The sequence below is a fragment of the Armigeres subalbatus genome, chromosome 1, assembly GCF_024139115.2.
Source record: "Armigeres subalbatus isolate Guangzhou_Male chromosome 1, GZ_Asu_2, whole genome shotgun sequence".
Lineage (NCBI taxonomy): Eukaryota > Metazoa > Arthropoda > Insecta > Diptera > Culicidae > Armigeres > Armigeres subalbatus.
The window spans coordinates 309829727-309850393 of record NC_085139.1 but is presented as its reverse complement, the minus strand read 5'-3'; the positions used below and the strand labels follow the sequence as shown (position 1 = coordinate 309850393).

General features: G+C 41.9%; 1 protein-coding gene across 4 annotated transcripts in view; it reads right to left on the bottom strand.

The window, feature by feature from the left end:
- The window catches only part of LOC134207909 (protein unc-13 homolog B), a 332680-nt gene that overhangs the window by 273943 nt on the left and 38070 nt on the right, over positions 1-20667 (bottom strand). The window contains exon 1 of one of the 4 annotated variants that reach the window (XM_062683975.1): positions 12035-12228. The exons of the other annotated variants lie outside the window; for them this stretch is intronic. The gene's annotated coding sequence lies outside the window, so the exon portion shown is untranslated. Of the gene's footprint in view, positions 1-12034; positions 12229-20667 lie in introns of those variants that run through there. 4 annotated transcript variants of the gene reach the window in all.

The window sequence follows — 20667 nt, the reverse complement described above, 5'->3', positions numbered from 1 at the left end:
TCAAGGACCAAGGTGGTGGCAAAGGCGCCCATCCGCCTGCGAAGAGGACCGTAAGGGACGCAGATTGCCACGGTGAGGTTACCGGCTACCGACGCCAACAAGGTGATCACAGCTGGTAAGCTGAAAGTTGGCTGATCAGTATGTCCAGTTTGCTTCTAGTCTCTACCAACCACCGGTAGTCGATAAGTGCTCCAGCTGCCTCGAAGCGGGACACAAGTCGTGGGCATGCAAAAGGGCCTGACAGGAATAACCTACGCAGACGGTGCGGCGAAGATGGCCATAAAGCGTACACGTGCGATAAAGCACCATCGTGTACGCTACACGCGAGCAGGAAGCAGGAATACAACCACGCCATGGGTGGACCTGCGTGACGGTTGAGAAGCCGTGCAAGTAACGCAGCTTAACCTTAACCATTGTGCGGCCTCCCGACAATTACTGTGGCAGCACCAGGGTAGAAATATTTCACAGTCAATGCAGTGAAAAACACGGATCTCAGTATAATCTGCAGTCGCCTTCATCGCCGCCGTGGTGAGTGCGACTGGGTGCAGCCGAAAAATCATGTCCAACACCGACAATTCAATTTCGCATTCAGCCACTCACAACTCGCTCTGACATGCTGCTCAGTTCGCGCCTTACCGTATGACTGTGAGTGGCCCATTTAAACGCGTGGTGAATTTTTTCAATTTGCTGGGTGAATGTGTACATTTTGCTGTGGTAAATTTCATCTTCGCGGCGCAGTGGGTGATGTGAGTTCTGTTGTTTACTTTTCTGCCTCTCCGGGAATGTGAGGTTGATTTCGAAGCAGGAAGAAAATAAAAAAATGATATAAAAAAACATCACCTTCATCCAGTGCTGCCGAATATTTACAACCCTGGGCAGCACCAATCCCCGAACAACTTGACGTTTAGCCTTAGTTTCGCGTACCCGTTTCGCGGAAATCGCAAATGGCGCTTCGAAACATAAACAATGGGTCCATCCTACGCCACCGTCACACTTTTTCTCCATGGAAGTCATGTTTTTTGTTTCGTCATTTGTTGTCTCCAAATAACAGACAAGATCCTCATTTGAATAGGGCAGATTTTTAATTGCGAAGTAAATATAAGAAAATAAAATAAACAAATAGGAAAACAAATAATTTTTCTATTATACGTTCGTCTACTTATTATGCTCAAGTGCATTAAGCGCAACGGAGCCAAAACCATTATTCATTGTTTTACAATTTTGCAGCTTGATGCTCAAATACGGATTAGATAATTCAGAGAACTGTAAAACTGATTGAAAAAAAATCGAAATTTCTTTCTGACAAGGCAGTTTCATTTTAATTCACAAAATAACGCATAATGTTTCTCATTTTGGAGAATCTGTCTTTTGCGCTAGAATTCCGCTTGTATTATTTTCTAAAGCTACATCTTCCACGTCCATTTTTCCAACTTTCTTGATTTTGTCTTCATGATACCGCCGTCGGGGTGACAAATGGTCAAATGGGGGTGAGAATGGGCCACTGTTTCAACTACATTGAATGCTTGTAGAGTAGATTTAAAGTATCCGAAGACAAGAAAACTAAATTATAAGAGACCTTTTTGAACTATTTTAGTATCCGCACTCCTGACTGTCGGTGAAGGCTCTGACCCATTCCCACCCTTCAGACCCATTGTCACCCCCGACGACGGTACTCCATATTAAAATGTCTGTATTCCAAACCTAATACAAAATTGTCTGCCTCCAAAATTTGAATAAATTTTCAAGTTATGCGACATTCCCGCTTAACGATAAACCGTTATCCGAGAAAATTAACCCACCAGAAATCAGTACATTCAAAGTTAATTGCCTATATGCCGGGTATTAAGCCACCCGGAGTGGAAATTAATTACTATGTCTGAAACTTGATTATGCATATGTACAGCATGTGATAGATTTAGTTCGGAAAAGGTATTGGAGGGTAACCGCCCCTTCGGTGGGGGCGAAATGTTTTGGTAATCGGCCTCAACAACCTTAAAGCGGTCATCTTACTACTCAGCTACGGAAGTCCCATTCTCCTTTGATTAATTCAAGTTTAGATTGATTTTCATTTACCTTTTTTCTGCATTGCACATTAATTCCATTTTCGCCCTATTCGTGAGATGATTCTAGTAATCTTGAGTTTGACAGGACCACCCGGACCAAAATTTCGGGGTACATTGACACTGTACTACATATGTCAAGTTGCTCCCGGGTTGGGCAGCACGGACGTAGCTATCGGATGACATCAGACCTAGTGGGTAGCACGCCAGTAGTCATTGCAGGAGACTTCAACGCGTGGGCGATAGAGTGGAGAAGTCGCCTCTACTAATCGGAGAGGAAGCTGTTAGAAGCTTTAGCCAAGCTGGATGTCGTGCTGTGCAACGAAGGCTCAAGAAGTACCTTCCAGCGAAACGGAATGGAATCGATAATAGACGTAATATTCTGCAGTCCAAGTTTAGTCGGTGATTTGCTGTGGAGGGTCGACGACGGGTACACTCACAGTGACCATTTGGCAATCCGGTACAAGATAAGCAGCGAGGCAAGGAGAGAAACCCGGGGAGCTATTCTTACAACCCGGGCGTGGAAGGTGGGTCTGGGTCTGGAAGAACACAAGAGAATTTCGATCGGCGACGAACTGGTTGCGGTCTAGTCTCGAGCGTGTGACGCGACTATTCCGAAGAAGGCATGACCACGGAATAGCAGGCCTCAGATATACTGGTGGAGCGATCTAATTGTAGTCCTTCGAGCAACCTGCCTCACTGCTAGAAGAAAACTGCAAAGGTCACGCTTGGCGGAAGGAAGGGAAGAACGCATCGAGATTTTCAAGGCTGGCCCTAAACAAGACCATCAAAGATAGCACGAAAGACTGCTTCGACAGACTGTACCAGAGTGCTAACTCGAACCCATGGGGAGACGTCTATCGGGTGGTGATGGCTAAAACAAGAGCGGTACTGGCTCCTCCCAAGCGATGTCCAACGAGGCTGAAGACGATCATCGACGTACTATTCCCGCACCACGGCCCAACCCATTGGCCGCTAGCAGCAAAAATAGGAGCAGATGGCGAAAAGCTGGCGAGGGTTACGGTGAAGGGGCTAATGACGGTGGCAAAGTCCCTCCACCCGAGTAAAGCACCTGGTCCGGACGGGATCCCGAACATAGCGTTAAAGGCAGCCATAAGGACCACTCCGGACATGTTCAGGTAGGCCATGGATAGTAGACCTCTTCATGTTTTCAAAAAGTATCAAAAATTCATCCGGTCAGCCCAGAATCACAATTCTTATGCTAAAATAAGTCTCCTGTCAAATTTTCAGCTGATTCGGATCAAATTTCGAGGTGGCTCAAGTCGATTTAGTGTTTTTGCGCTATTTTCAATTTTGAAAAAAATCTAACAAGAGATATTAACGTTGAAAACTATCGCAACAACCTCTACACGGAAGTTTTTGGTGTGCTCTACAAGTCTTGTGAACACTGCTATTCGTTCCGTTCACGTTTTGTCCATGTTAAAGTGATTTTCAAGCTTTAAAGTGCATAAAAATATTGTTTCCCCCAATAGTCGTTGTTCTACAAAATTCTTGAGTTTATGACAAATGATTGTTAATGTATTATATTATTATTCATCTTTTTTCCCTGTAAATTTAAGTAATATAATTGCTTATGTACGATTTACCGTTAAATTCTTAAAAATCAGAAGCTGAACATTTGTCATAAATTTGCACGCTGAGATGTCTCCAAACAAGTTGTTCAAACAAAGAAGCTTCGATTTCACTTGTTACTACGATGCACTCGATGTTAAAAGCATGCAGACATATGGTGAAATTAACAAAATTTGGAAGTCGTTTGTAGTAAGCATCAAATATCATATGATTTGATTTATGTTTTGTTCGAACAACTTGCTTGAAGAAATCTTAACGTGCAAATTTATGACAAATGTTCAGCTTCTAATTTTTAAGAATTTAACGGTAAATCGCACATGAGCAATTATATTACTTAAATTTCCAGGGAAAAGAGAGGAATAATAATATGATAAATTAACAATCATTTGTCATAAACTCAAGAATTTTGTAGAACAACGACTATTGGGGGAAACAGTATTTTTATGCACTTAAAGCTTGAAAATCACTTTAACATGGACAAAACGTGAACGGAACGAATCGCAATGTTCACAAGACTTGTAGAGCACACCAAAAACTTCCGTATAGAGGTTGTTGCGATAGTTTTCAACGTTAATATCTCCTGTTAGATTTTTTTTTTTCAAAATTGAAAATAGCCCAAAAACACAAAATCGACTTGAGCCACCTCGGAATTTGATCCGAATTAGCTGAAAATTTCACAGGAGACTTATTTTAGTAAAAGAATTGTGATGCTGGGCTGACCGGTTGAATTTTTGATACTTTTTGAAAACATGAAGAGGTCTAGCATAGGTCGCCATCAAATGCAAGCGACGTGGTATACGATACTGTTCAGTAATAACACTCGACGTGTGGAATGTATTCAACAGTGCGTGCTGGATGGAGATCGCGAACTCGCCGATGACGTTACCATGACCGTGTACAGAGAGTCCATCGAGGAGGTCGAATTGACTGCAACCTATTCGATCAGTCTAGTAGAGGAATGGTTGCGCAGTAAGAAGCTACAGTTGGCGCATCATAAAACGGAGATGATAGTTGTTGCGAACAGAAATGATTGATTGCTTTAGAGATCGCAAACACTCGTCATTTCACCCATATTAGACCTCACACATAGTTGCTTTGAAGATAGCATTATCTGTTTAGAAGAATGTTTAGCCTGGCAAAATAATCTTAAATTCATCTTCTTTGAAAGCATAGCATAGTGCATAGCGATAAAGTGCGAGAAGATTGTAACGCATGCATCAATGCTTCAGTATTTGCATACTCTGTTCTGACGAAAGGAAAAGGGCAATAAAACTCCCTAAGCGCAGATGATAGAACAACATTGGAAAATATTTACTTATCTTCGACGGGCGCGCCTATGCGATACGCTTAGGAAAGGCAGGGCAACGAAATAGTGCAATAAAATCAAATATCATCGACGCGACGGTCAGCAACATAGTGAAGGCAGATAATTTTCAGGTAGAACATTTGAGTCAGAAAAGGAAACATATGTAAACATTAGTTGTAAGAAACATGTATATAATCTCATTTCAAATTGTAGAATAAAGTAGTCTTAGACTTGTACCAAAGTGAAACGGTTGTTTTTCGTGAGCTCACATCCGAAAGCTTTCGATATTTTCCAAAATTCACTTCAGAATAGCTTCTCAAATGCGAGGAAGAACTGACTGAAGAACGAACTAGGAAATATCAATTGCCATTTTTGAGCAGTTTAAAACCCTTCGCAATTACAATAGTCGTCAACAACCGTAAATCGGTGCAGGAGGTGACAATTAGAGTCGGTGGCTGCGACATCAGCTTGCGGTGACCGCGTAGCCGCAGAACGTGGCGAAACGGCAGGTTTCGGGGGAGCTCCAGCTTTCGGGAAACTTCTCGTCGGAATAGATTAGATCCGCCGTCGGGGACTATCCCAGTCGTTCGCGATCGTCACGACTTCCTAACCTTCTAAGTAACCTTCTGTTACTTGGGGGCCGTACACATCTTACGTAAGCATTTTTGGGGGGAAGGGGGGTCTGCCGATTTCTTACGCGCCATATAAATAAAAAAATATATGTATGGGAAAAATCTTACATGGGGGGAGGGGGTCGCAAAACCCAGAAAAATTGCTTACGTAATAAGTGTAGGACCCCTTGGGCGGACTTCGTGGGTCGGCCTTCTGGCATCCCCTCATCATGAGTTGTCAGGTGTCTGTTTTCAGATTTGCCTTCATCTCTCTATAAAAATACTAAAATAGACGTTGCAGTTGTATCAGTCGTATCAGTGAAAACCAATCGGCCGAAACGTCGGGAACGTATACAATTAATCGTTCTTAATTCAACAGACTGAGAAAGCAAAAATTTGAATAAGTGAAGCAAATCCAGTCGGTAACGCCATTACAAAAAAACTAGGTATTGTCAAAATCAGTTCACATGCACGATATAGCTAGATGTACCAGTCGTGGCTATAACGCCAGTTGTCGCACTAGTGCTATATGCCAAACGGCCAATCAAATCACCGCAAACCAAGTTCATATCGATGAAGCATATTCATATGATACGATAACACCTTCGATCTCCTCCAAAACAAGCAAAGCATGATTCTAAAAATTTATTTTGCTTAATTTTTGACGTCCTTTACACCAGTTGTCGCACTAGTGTTCCCAATTTGGCCAATCCCATTAGAAAACAATGGGATTTGCCAAATAAGGAACTAAAATTAAGTATAGTGCCACAACTAGTGCATGCGTTCCTGTTATGGATTAATCAATTTTGTGGATTATAACAAATTTTATTGTGGTTGTCACAGGTGTTCTAAGAAGCAGGAAGTAAAACCTTCCGCTTGATATATAAAGTCCCTTCTGCTTATTTAAAAAAAATAGTTGTTCTTATGTATGGCGACGATTAGTACACCCACCTTATACAATGTCGGGCCGTTTGACCGAATGACGTTCGTTAGGTCAAATGGTTAAAAAAAAACTTAGATTGCGGGTAGAGAAAATTGAGTTATGAGAAATGAGTAGTGAGAATTACATAAAATGTACAGCGAATATTGAGGAATGAAACATTCATCCATCATATAAAAGGAGAGAAAATGAGGAAGTGAATTGAGAAATGAGAAGTAAAAAATATGAATCGAGAACGATAAATGAAAAGTGCGAAGCGAGAAGTTTGAAATGAGTAATTTGAGGTGAGAAGTAAAAAGTGAGAAGTGAAAAATGAAAAGAAAAAATTTAAAATTAAAATGTGGGAAGTGAGAATTTAAGAGTGAGAAGATAAAAGTGAGAAGTGCGGAGTGGAAAGTGAAAAGTGGAAAGTAAGAAGTGAAAAATTAGCAGTGAGAAGCAAGAAGTTAGAAGTAAGAAATTTGAAGTTAAAAGTTCGAAGTGAGAATCGAAAAGTAAAAAGTGAAAAGAACGAAGTGAGAAGTGAGAGATGGAAAATCAAAAGTGAGAAGTTAGAAGTGAGAAATTTAAAGTGAGAAGTGCTAAGTGAGAAATGAAAGTAAGAAGTGAAAAATTATAAATGAGAAATTTAAAGCGAAAAATGTGAAGTGGGAAGTGAGAAGTGAAAAATGAAAAGCAAAAAGTGAGAAGTGAGAAATAAAAAGTGAGAAGTGCTAAGTGAGAAGTGAATAGTGCGAAGTGAAAAGTGAGAATTGAAGAGTGGGAAGTAAGAAGTAATAAACGGGAAGTGAGAAGAGAAAAGTGAGCAATGAGATGCAAAAAGTAAGGATCGAGGAGTGAGAAATAAGGTTTGAGATATGAGAATCCAACATTGATAAATTAATCCATATTCCTTCTTTTGTCTTCTTTCTTCATTCTTCTTACTCCCTTCATCTCCATTTGTTTTCTTCTCTTCTCCTTCATCCTTGTTCTTCCTCTTCACTTCTTCCTTCATCCTTATTCTTTCTCTTCCCATCTCCTTCTATCTATATTCTCTTTCCTTTTTTTGAGAAGTAAGAAGTTAGAAATAAGAAATTTGAAGTGAGAAGTGAGAAATTTGAGGTGAAAAGTGAAAAGTGGAAAGTGAAAAGTGAAAAGTGAAAATTGAAAATTTAAAAGTAAAAAGTGAGAAGTGAGAAGTTAAAAGTGAGAAGATAGAAGTGAGAAATTCAAAATGAGAAGTGCTAAGTGAGAAATGAGAAGTATGAAGTGAGAAACTATAAATGATGAATTTAAAGTGAAAAATGTGAAGTGGGAAATGAGAAGTGAGAAGTAAAAAGTGGAAAGTAAGAAGTGAGAAGTGGAAAGTAAAAAATGAGAAATGAGAAGCAAGAAGTTAGAAGTAAGATTTGAAAAGTGTAAAGTGAGAAGATAGTAGTGAGAAATTTAAAGTGAGAAGTGCTAAGTGAGAAATGAGAAGTATGAAGTGAGAAACTATAAATGATGAATTTAAAGTGAAAAATGTGAAGTGGGAAATGAGAAGTGAAAAACGAAAAGCGAAAAGTAAGAAGTAAGCTTAGCTTGATTGACTGTACCCATCGTAGTTGCTAGTCGTGATTGGCCGCGAAACAACAAATAATGCAAAGCTCACCAATTGAATAGTTTTCTCGGAAGTAGAAAGCTATTCTCACTGTACATGCTTCGGAGTTTCTTTAATTCAAGACCAATAGCGATGCCGGCCACGTCCTCACAGTCGATTAGGATCAGGGGAGGAAAATTAGTTCGACACTCTTTGCTACAAGAGACCGAGGAATCCTCTGCATCTCCATGAGCACACTGGAAAGGAATAGTATGTTAGTTGGGAATGAAATGTATCGGAAATCTTCTTGGTAAGCGACTAATTTTTTTTTTTGAACGACGCCATATTCATAATGATACAAAAATGGAAAAGCAACGCGTGTTTTACATATTTTCCCGAAGACTGATCGATATCTTAAACGCTTCGCGACGACTAAAACACGTACTGCACAACGCTTGCTCGATGGCTTCTCCGAAAAAACACGCACTGAACTGATCAACTTTATTATCGGCCGCGCAATAAAGTTCACAACATTTTGGCAGATCGCGCGATCGTTCTGCTGTCCGAAACAAGAGAAAACACGCACTGAACTGTGTAACTTTATTCAAAGGTGAGAAGTGAGAAGTGAGAAATAAAAGGTGAAAATGATAAGTAAAAAGTGAGAAGCGAGAAGTGCAAGAGAAGTGAAAAGTGGGAAGTAATAAATGAGAAATGAGAAGTGAGTGAGCAATGAGATACAAAAAGTAAACACCGAGGAGTGAGAAATGAGATTTTAGATATAAGAATCCAACGTTGGTAAATTAATCCATATTCCTTCCAACTTCCTTCTTTTGTCTTCTTTCTTCATTCTTTTTACTCCCTTCATCCTTATTTGTTCACTTCCTTTCTTCCCTTATCCTTGTTCTTCCTCTTCACTTATTCTTTGTCTTCCCATCTTCCTCTATCCTCTTTCTTTTTTTGAGAAGTAAGAAGTTAGAAGTAAGAAATTTGAAGTAAGAAGTAAGAAATTTGAGATGAGAGGGGAAAAGTGAGAAGTGAAAAGTGAAAAATGAAAATTGAAAATTGGAAATTGGAAAGTGAAAAAAGAGAAGTGAAAATTGAGAAGTGAGAAGCAAGAAGTTAGAAGTAAGATTTGAGAAGAGTAAAGCGAGAAGATAGTAATGAGAAATTTGAAGTGAGAAGTGCTTAAGTGAGAAATGAAAAGTAAGAAGTGAGAAATTATAAATGAGAAATTTAAAGTGAAAAATGTGAGATGGGAAGTGAGAAGTGAAAAACGAAAAGCGAAAAGTGAGAAGTGAGACGTAAGAAATAAATAGTGAAAAATGATTAGTAAGAAGTGAGAAACGAGAAGTGCAAAGTGAGAAGTGAAAAGTGAGAAAAGAGTGGGAAGCAAGAAGTGAGAAATGAGAAGTGAGAAGAGAGGAGTGAGAAATGAGATGCAAAAAGAAAGCACCGAGGAGTGAGAAATAAGGTGTGAGATATGAGAATTGAACATTGTTAATTTAATCCATATTCCTTCCAACTTCCTTCTTTCTCCTTTCTTCATTCTTCTTACCCCCTTCATTCTTATTTGTTCTCTTCCTTACTTCCTGCATTCTTGCTTTTCCTATTCACTTCTTTTTTCATCCTTATTTTTTCTCTTCCCATCTTCTTTTATTCATATTCACTTTCTCTCTTCCTTCATTATTTCTTTTCGCTTTGTTTTTTCTTCTTCTTCCTTTTTCCTACCTTTTCTTCCGCCTTTCTACTTCCTTCTTTATTATTCCTTCTTCTTTCTTACTTTCTTTCATCCTTATTCTTTTTTTTTCTTTTTTCCATCTTCCTTATTCTTTATTTTTCCTTCTTTTTCTGTTTTTTCATCATCATCTGTGGAAGTCGGGACTACTACGGGCTCTAGACGAAACAGCGGTCAAAACAGATTCACCACCGCACCAAATGTGACGCTGATAAGACGGATAATCCTCTACACCCAAAAAAACAATTCTGACAATTATTGTATAAAATGTTGGCATATACAGTTTTGTAAGCTTTTTATACAGATATTGTATTAAAATAATATAAATCTGAAAGATTTCAATGCTACAATTGTATTAAAATCTTCCTAAATTGTGTATGCGAAACTATTATACAGTTTCTGTAAGGTTCTTATGCAGAACTGTATTAAAATCTGCCATCCGCTAGTCGGGTGTACGTACATGAAACATGGACAATGCTCGAGGAGAACTTACAAGCACTTGCAGGAGATAGGTACTAAAGAGATTTTTATATTCATATAATCAAGGATTCATATAATCGAGGTTAACATGTATAAGATCTTATCTAATCGAAAGATCTAATGTATTGAACATCCAAATGGTCAACTTTGTAGTTGCAAATTCTAGCACGACATGGGCACGATACATCATGTTTTCAAATATTTTCGAGTGCGTAAGGACCCCCCCCCATGCATCCCATGGATGTATAAATTGTCATCCATCTATCATCATCGGACTCATCCCAATGGTCATCTGGCAATGCATTTATACTTCTTATTTTGGCTGATGAACACCATTCGTTCAAAGCCGGACTTCAACTTCAGTGCTTGTATTTACCTTTTCAACTGCTTCTTTTTTATCATTCGCCACCCGCTTTCAGTTGCAGCCTCAATCAACTCAATCATTTATCATCTTTATCTACCAATGAATAGAGCCCATTTCCCGCAAGCATCGCAGTACATCATCCTGGCAATCCTACCGCATGCACTTGGCAATAAATTTCCGCATTAACAGAGTGCTAAGAAATGCTTTCTCCACAAGAGATTCGCTCTGCCGCACCGCCGCCATCCACTCACTGTCTGTCACTGCCACGGCTCTGTTCGCGTTGGCACATATGCTTTCCTCGAATGGTCCAGCCTGGTACCACCCATCGACTGCAGCCGGCGACCTACTTTTCCTGGTTTTTCTTCGGCACGGTATTTTATCGCATCCTGGTGGGCCAATCCAATCACCAGCAGGGAGAGCCGCCCAGCAACACTTGTTTAACCACATTTTACACGTTCGCCGTCTACCAGAGCATTATCGTCGTTCCCGTTTGCCACAAAACAACAGACGAGGTGCGTCACACTATTTTCTTCTAAGATTCAAACATTGCTAAACATGGTTTCATCCTTACTTCAAATACTATATCCGTTTGTCTGTGCTGTTTCTGCGCCCGTTGTATATTGCCATTACGCTTATTTCACTTCATTTAATTTTTTTTCGGTAGAATTTTATCTCACCACCAGAATCACATTGCAAATGGAAAACTCGGCCAGAATTTCAAGCGTCTCTTTGAAATCCACCCCCTCATGCCCACCAAGGCTCATTTTCAAGCGAAATGGCTGAAATTACCCATCTTAAGCTTTTTGCCATTCTTTCATTCCGTGTGTGACTTCTTGAATTCTGGATGTTTTGAAATTCAAACGACTTAGGGATGGTATCAGACCAGTTTTTAGCAGTACTTCCAAAAATGTTCCATTTACTCGTTATGGGGATTTCCAAGGCCTGTAGCGTTCAAATTTGGCCAAAAGTTCTTTATATGTATTATCAAAAAATCCATGACAATTTTAGAACCAACATGGCAGAACTTCTATTTATTGGGAAAATACGAAACGATAATTTCCGAAGAAGATTTTCTTAGAAAGTTTTCGCGTCCTCGCTACCAACCCTGAGCCACGGCATAATAAAAATACACCGTGCCCTGAGAGTTGGACCACGTGTCAAAATATTTGTGCCACGGTAACTTAACGATTGCTTGGATTGAACCAATCCGATTGACGATTTGCTTTTTATTGCCGCACTGTTCCACTAAAAACGTCCTATGCTGTGTTGCTAAATTTGACTGACGCATCGATCACTGGGTAGGCATTATGCCCGGGACTATGGAAATCATCGAACCGAATCCCTTTAATCCGCACTAATAATTTCCGATATCCCTAACGATGTTTACCGTTCGATTTCTTCGGAAGGCTCCATCGCTTATTCCTTGTGCTTCCTACTGCTGTTGGTTACTGGGTTCTACCGAAGGATTAAGTACCGGAAATCGATACACGCGACACAACCGTCTGCCGACTGCACTGCTGGCGGCAAGGATTCTTGCCAAACGGGTGAAAAAAAAGTCACAATTACACAAAGGCTTCGTTTTGTTCCAGCTCCACGCACCGAAGCCAATGCCAATGCTGCCGCCGCTGGAGCAGGAGCTGATTCCGTCGCCGTTGTTGTCGATAGACTAAAGGTACAACAACAGTCGGGTGATGTTAGTTCGCAAAACCGTTGGTTGGTGCCATCGCTGACTGCCTACGTGGGTCGATTGGGCGGACCATCAGTGGCTCTCAATGAAGGGTGCTGATGGGCCTATCTTGAACAATGATTTGTATTTTTGCTGACAAGAAAAATGTAAATTTGTTGAAGTGCAACGGAGATGTGTTTGAAAACACAAAACACAGGAGAACCTTCGTTAGTCTTGATGCATTCCCACCAGGATCTGAATTCCTAACGGGAAATTCGTTGAATTTTCATCGGGAAAGTCGATAATTGAGTTCTAAAGATAAATCAAAGGTGAATGAACTTCGGAAACTATTTCCCTGAAAATTCGAAACAGCTTTCCGTGAAAAATCTAAAACCATTTTCTAGAAAATCTGAAGAATTTTCCACGGAATATCGGCAGAATCAGTGTTTGTAAAATCACTCATAAATCTCAATCAACGAGCGCTCCCGTGCGAACGAAATCGTCTGCGATTTTAAAGGGCAAAACATACTTTTGCATATAAACAATAAAGATGGATCCTTAAAACACGAAAATCGATCCATAAATAACTTCTGAATGTTCCATAAAACGCTACCATAAATCCATAAAATAGTTCAGGAGATCCCATAAAGAATATTTTTTCGAACCATAACTAAACTAAAATTAAGCAATTAATGGGAAAATATGTTCCATCAACGTAGTCAAGAAAAACAATACAATTCCTGCTATTTTACCATGAACGTATTACAAATGATCCATAAATGTTTGGAAAATGATCAATAAAAAACTATATTTTGATCCATAAAACTTCAAATTTGCGCATTTTTTATCGTGATGCTGATCCATAATTTTAGTCATATGATCCATAACTCTGGCCATTTGATCCATAGCTATGATATATAGCATATTCAAATGATTCATAGTTTTGGTGATATGATCCATAAATTTTGACAAATGATCCATAGATTTTCTAAAATTTGTGGATCAATTGATATAGTTTTATTGGCCTTCTTTCCAAGCATTATGGATCGTATGACCAAAATTATGGATCATATTACTGAAATTATGGATCATCATTAGGATAAAAATTGCGCAAATTTGAAATTTTATGGATCAAAATATAGGATCATTTTTCAAAGATTTATGGATCATAAAATTATTTTTTATGGAATCTCCCGAACTATTTTATGGATTTATGGTATCGTTTTATGGAACATTCAGATGTTAGTTACGGATCGTTTTTTATTCTTTTATGGATCGTTTTTGCACATTGAACGGTGCAAAGTAAGGGCTGCCATTTTAAAGGAATGCATCACGCTTGAATTTTTCATGCTGAAACGCATCATTTCACTTATTTGCCAAAAAATCATTTTGGTTTAAAAACGCATTTAAAAGCACTTTGGGGTTATTTATTGCTTATACATAAAAGAGTGTCTAATATTTTATGCGACAAACGTCAATACACTGTTTTTAACGAAGGAGAACAAAAAAAACCTACGATGATTCAAATGGATGATTCAACTCATCCATGAGTTTTTAGGTGCTGAGTTGGCTGCGTTTCAACTCACGCTTGATTTGAATCATCATGAGTTTTGAGATTTTGAGTTTTTACCAACACTGGGCAGAATCTTGCAAGAAAAATCGGAAGAATTTCACGTGAAAAATTGAATAAATTTTCCATTTTCTCTTTTTTGTTTATTTTGTGAAAAATATTCAATTTTTTTATGGATAAAAAAACTCGTGGAATATTTTGTAATTGTGCTAATATTGATTTATTTATGGATTTTTTTTTCTGTGGAACATTTTGATTTTTTGATGGAAAATTCTTTTTTAATAATTGCAATTTTTTTTTACTCTCACTCACTCTCACTCACTCTCACTCACTCATTAACGCCTACTCACCCACTCTTACTCATCCACTCGAGATTTAGACCACGCCTCATCCAGAATCCGTTGCTTTTACTACAGCGACCAAGGAACAATTTTGTAGCCATGCTGACGTGGACCGTAAATGCCTCCGACTCACTGCGTTGTGCATGAGAACGTGCTGCATAATCTCCCCCTACCCTTCAGGACTCTTGAAAGGTGCCACACGAAGTGGAACGGGATTTTACGGAGTAAAAATATTTAGCTCTATACAGCATTGAAACAGTTCCAGGTGAAAGGCAAACTATTGCTCATTCATTTGTATATGGTTTCTGTGGTATGTGTAAGGTATTAGCCCTAGTAACACAACTCACGCTGATTTGGTTGCAACAACTTAAATGTGACCAAATTTGGTAAAAGTGTCATAATCTGCGTCGTTGGTTTTGGTCGACACCGGAAGCATGTGACGCAATGACGCACAACCTTCCGAGCCAGATCTTGTCCCCGAAGTGGCCAGTAACGTTGACGCATCGTTGAGAGCAGCAATGTTGGACCACCGTGCAATGTCTTGAGATGTGTAGCGTGAGCAATCAGCAGGCTGAGCTTGTGATTGAACGATAAAAGGATAGGAAAACGAGAGTCGTACGGAGCATTGAAGTTGCGCAGACGACTATCGATGCTGAACAAGCCAAAATTGTCCAAAAATAGGCTCAGATTGCGTAGTGATGACTTTGCGGCCAAGTTCTTTGAATTTTTGTTTGACAAAATGTAAGATCTCACCTCACGAGGAGCACACATGTTGCACAAAAGTTTCTGTGACCCATACGCAACAAACTTTAGTTACATTTAAGTTGCTGCAATCAAATAGGTTTGAATTATGCTGTTAGGGCTCCGCAGAAAAGGCAGAATATTGAGCGATACGAATCAGATCCTTCAAGGCAAAATCAAATTCTTCTATAGATAGTGACTCATCTATTCGTTGACCCTTCGGTAGTTGGCAGTTATTACGAAATCTGTAACAATAGACAAATTTTACAAATTTGGCGAGTTCCGAAAAGCGATCAAATAATGAATCTTTGCCTTCGCTTACGTGAAATGCTTCATCTTTTACTTGGTGATCATCAGGTTCGGAGAACATTTGCTCCAGCCATTGCTCCATCGGAGATCGCAGGAAGCTGGGCCCATACCACCATATACTGTCACGATTCACGATTTCACTTGCCATGCTACCTCTGGAGACTCGGTCGGCCGGATTTAAATCAGTCGGGACGTGCCTCCAAACAAGTTCCTTGGTGAGTTCTTAGCTGAACTTTAGCCACACGGTTAGACACGAAAACCTTCCAGCTATTAGATTTTGACCTGATCCAGTGCAGGGCAATGGTTGAATCAGTCCACATAGTTGCTGATTCTTTGAAATCTCTCGTCTTGTCAAGTGTGGCAACTAACTGGCTTCCAAGTAGAGTAGCGCAAAGTTCCAGTCGTGGAATGGAATGTCCACGAAGCAGTGCGACGCGAGACTTTGAGGTAAGAAGGTGGCTGTGAAGTGTTCCCGTTTCGCTTTTGAAGATTACGTTAATGCAACACCCGTATCCCTTTGTAGAAGCATCACAAAAGCAGTGTAGGGTAAGGGTATGCGACAAGGATGTTAACGATCATTCAGTAATTTGCGTTCGATCATTTAGTAGTTTGTCAATAACACATTCCAGAAGCTGAATTTCAAAATATGTTGTATGGTGTACTTCTAGTGCGAAGGTTTTTCTACAACTTTGCCTAATGGTTCGTTATTAGAATTCAACTAATAACGGAGTTAGAGCGCTAGTTGCAGTAACTTAAACTAAATGATTGGAATTTTGTTATCATTTAGTCTAGGTTACTGAAACTATAGCTATAACTCCGTTACTAGTAGGATTCAAACAACGAACCATTGGGCAGAGTTGTAGAAAAACCTTCGCACTAGAAGTCCACCATACAACATATTTTGAAATTCAGCTTCTGGAATGTGTTATTGACAAACTACTAAATGATCGAACGCAAATTACTGAATGATCGTTAACATCCTTGGTATGCGATAACACACTTTTTCCTGGCGAAACGAAACGAAACGAAATTTTAATTGTTCATGTTGGTTCGAAACGAATCGAAACGAAATATAAATTATTTCCGTAACTTCGAAACGATACGAAACTAAGGTCCTTCATTTCATTTTCATTTTCATTTATTTAGTTAACATCTAAACAGATAACACTGAATCAACAATTTGACGCCACAATGCACGGTTCGAGGCCGCATCTCTCCATCCTCGGATACGCCCCACGCTCGCCAAGTCGTTCTGCACCTGGTCTGCCCATCTCGCTCGCTGCGCTCCACGCCGTCTCGTACCTGCCGGATCGGAAGCGAACACCATCTTTGCAGGGTTGTTATCCGGCATTCTTGCAACATGTCCTGCCCATCGTACCCTTCCGGCTTTAGCTACCTTCTGGATACTGGGTTCGCCGTAGAGTTGGGCGAGCTCATGGTTCATTCTTCGCCGCCACACACCGCCTTCTTGCACACCGCCAAAGATGGTCCTAAGCACCCGTCTCTCGAATACTCCGAGTGCTTGCAAGTCCTCCTCGAGCATTGTCCATGTTTCATGTCCGTAGAGGACAACCGGTCTTATAAGCGCCTTGTACATGACACATTTGGTGCGGTGGCGAATCTTTTTCGACCGCAGTTTCTTCTGGAGCCCGTAGTAGGCCCGACTTCCACAGATAATGCGCCTTCGTATTTCACGACTAACGTTGTTGTCAGCCGTTAGCAAGGATCCGAGGTAGACGAATTCCTCGACCACCTCGAAGGTATCCCCGTCTATCGTAACACTGCTTCCCAGGCGGGCGCTGTCGCGCTCGGTTCCGCCCACAAGCATGTACTTTGTCTTTGACGCATTCACCACCAGTCCAACTTTTGCTGCTTCACGTTTCAGGCGGGTGTACAGTTCTGCCACCTTTGCAAATGTTCGGCCGACAATGTCCATGTCATCCGCGAAGCAAATTAAATGATTGGATCTGTTGAAAATCGTACCCCGGCTGTTACACCCGGCTCTCCGCATGACACCTTCTAGCGCAATGTTGAACAACAGGCACGAAAGTCCATCACCTTGTCTTAGTCCCCGGCGCGATTCGAACGAACTGTGTTCGCCCGAAATCTTCACACAGTTTTGCACACCATCCACCGTTGCTTTGATCAGTCTGGTAAGCTTCCCAGGGAAGCTGTTCTCGTCCATAATTTTCCATAGCTCTACGCGGTCTATACTGTCGTATGCCGCCTTGAAATCAGCGAACAGATGGTGCGTTGGGACCTGGTATTCACGGCATTTTTGAAGGATTTGCCGTACAGTAAAGATCTGGTCCGTTGTCGAGCGGCCGTCAACGAAGCCGGCTTGATAACTTCCCACGAACTCGTTCACTAATGGTGACAGACGACGGAAGATGATCTGGGATATCACTTTGTAGGCGGCATTAAGGATGGTGATCGCTCGAAAGTTCTCACACTCCAGTTTGTCGCCTTTCTTGTAGATGGGGCATATAACCCCTTCCTTCCACTCCTCCGGTAGCTGTTCGGTTTCCCAGATTCTGACTATCAGTTTGCGCAGGCAAGTGGCCAGCTTTTCCGGGCCCATCTTGATGAGCTCAGCTCCGATACCATCCTTACCAGCTGCTTTATTGGTCTTTAGCTGTTGAATGGCATCCTTAACTTCCCTCAAGGTGGAGGCTGGTTGGCTTCCATCGTCCGCTGAACTGACGTAGTCATCTCCTCCGCTGCCTTGACTTTCACTGCCTGTACTCTCCACGCCATTCAGATGTTCCTCGTAGTGCTGCTTCCACCTTTCGATCACCACACGTTCGTCCGTCAAGATGCTCCCATCCTTATCCCGGCACATTTCGGCTCGCGGCACGAAGCCTTTGCGGGATGCGTTGAGCTTCTGATAGAACTTGCGTGTATCTTGAGAACGGCACAGCTGTTCCATCTCCTCGCACTCCGCTTCTTCCAGGCGGCGTTTCTTCTCCTGAAAAAGGCGGGTCTGCTGTCTCCGCTTCCGTCTATAACCTTCCACGTTCTGCCGGGTACCTTGCTGCAGCGCGACCGCCCGCGCTGCGTCCTTCTCCTCCAGAATCTGTCTGCACTCTTCGTCGAACCAATCGTTCCGTCGACTTCGACCCATATACCCGACGTTGTTCTCCGCTGCGTCGTTAATGGCTGCTTTAACTGTACTCCAGCAGTCCTCAAGAGGGCCCCATCGAGCTCACCCTCTTCCGGCAACGCTGCCTCGAGATGCTGCGCGTATGCAGTGGCGACATCAGGTTGCTTCAGTCGCTCTAGGTCGTACCGCGGCGGTCGTCGGTACCGAACATTGTTGATGACGGATAGTTTTGGGCGCAGTTTAACCATCACCAGATAGTGGTCAGAGTCGATGTTAGCGCCACGATATGTCCTGACGTCGATAATGTCGGAGAAGTGCCGTCCATCAATCAGAACGTGGTCGATTTGTGATTCTGTCTGCAGTGGTGATCTCCAGGTGTACCGATACGGAAGGCTGTGTTGGAAGTAGGTGCTACGAATGGCCATATTCTTGGAGGCGGCGAAATCAATTAGTCGTAGGCCGTTTTCGTTTGTCAGCCGGTGAGCGCTGAACTTTCCAATAGTCGGTCTAAACTCCTCCTCTTGGCCAACCTGAGCGTTCAAATCTCCTATGATGATTTTGACGTCGTGGCTTGGGCAGCTGTCGTTCTCACGTTCCAGCTGCGCGTAGAATGCGTCCTTATCATCATCAGTGCTTCCGGAGTGTGGGCTATGGACGTTGATTATGCTGAAGTTGAAGAACCGGCCTTTGATCCTCAACCTGCACATTCTTTCATTGATCGGCCACCACCCGATCACGCGCCTTTGCATATCGCCCATCACTATGAAAGCTGTTCCCAGCTCGTGTGTGTTGCCGCAGCTCTGGTAGATGGTATGATTACCTCTAAACGTTCGCACCATTGATCCCTTCCAACAAACCTCCTGCAGCGCTACGATGCCGAATCCACGGTCCTTGAGCACATCGGCGAGTATGCGTGTGCTCCCGATGAAGTTGAGAGATTTGCAGTTCCACGAACCGAGTTTCCAATCGCTAGTCCCTTTTCGTCGCAGTGGTTTCGCCGATGGTTCCGGTCCGTACTCTCTTGTTGATTGTTCGTTGCTTAAGATTTTTTAAAGGCTGGCTTGCAGGGCCTGACACCAAACCCCCTAAATTCCCGGAGGACCATTCCTCCTTATTTCCGGTGGACCATGGTGCACAGTTTCACTTAGAGTCCCTCGCTGGCACTCGGACGATGATCAGCTGCTCCTAACATGGAGAACAGACGCTGTTGTGAGCCGATCCTGGCATGGAGAACAGACGCTCAATAAGATGTGCACCTCCGGAGAGGAGCAAACCCCCCCTTCCCTGTCAGCATACGACCATAGTTCCCACCGGGGTTGGTTACCCGATCTTCCCTAAGGTTGCTCGTATCCCGGCCAGCACCGCGGGGAGGTAGGGATAGGAGTTGCTGGGTAAGAGGCTAAGGACCGCGAGATGGGGTCTATTTTATTCCTTCAGGTACGCGAAGTACCAATGGTACGCTTTACCCAGCATTTGCCGTGCCGTGTCGCATGGTATGGTTCTCAGAAATTTTGATTTGGTCCTCTGGAACCGGATAGTGACGTACCGGAACCTGTGCCAGAGTGGTCACATGTGTCCAAAACGGTCCGATTTTACTTTCGTTGGCCATATCTCGTCGCGGCAATGTAATTTGATGTGTCGCATGGTATGGTTCTCTATAATTTTGATTTGGTTCTCCGGAAACGGATAGTGGCGTACCGGAACCTGTGCCAGAGTGGTCACATGTGACCAAAACGGTCCGATTATACTTTTGTTGGCAATATCTTGTCGCGGCAATGTAATTTGATGTGTCGCATGGTATGGTTCTCAGAAATTTTGATTTGGTCCTCCGGAACCGTATCGGGGCGTACCGGAACCTGTGCCAGAGTGGCCACATGTGTCCAAAACGGTCCGATTACACTTTCGTTGGCAATAACTTGTCGCGGCAATGTAATTTGATGTGTCGCATGGTATGGTTCTCTAAAATTTTGATTTGGTTCTCCGGAAACGGATAGTGACGTACCGGAACCTGTGCCAGAGTGGTCACATGTGTCCAAAACGGTCCGATTACACTTTCGTTGGCCATATCTCGTCGCGGCAGTGTAATTTGATGTGTCGCATGGTATGGTTCTCTGAAATTTTGATTTGGTCCTCCGGAACCACATACCGGTGATTCCGGTCCCGGAATAGTGGACGTAGTTGTCAATATAAGTCTATCGATTCACAGATATCGATTCCTGGCAATCATATATTAATATAATTGTCGATTTGAGCTATTTTTATTAGAATACTATTGACTACAATTAAAATT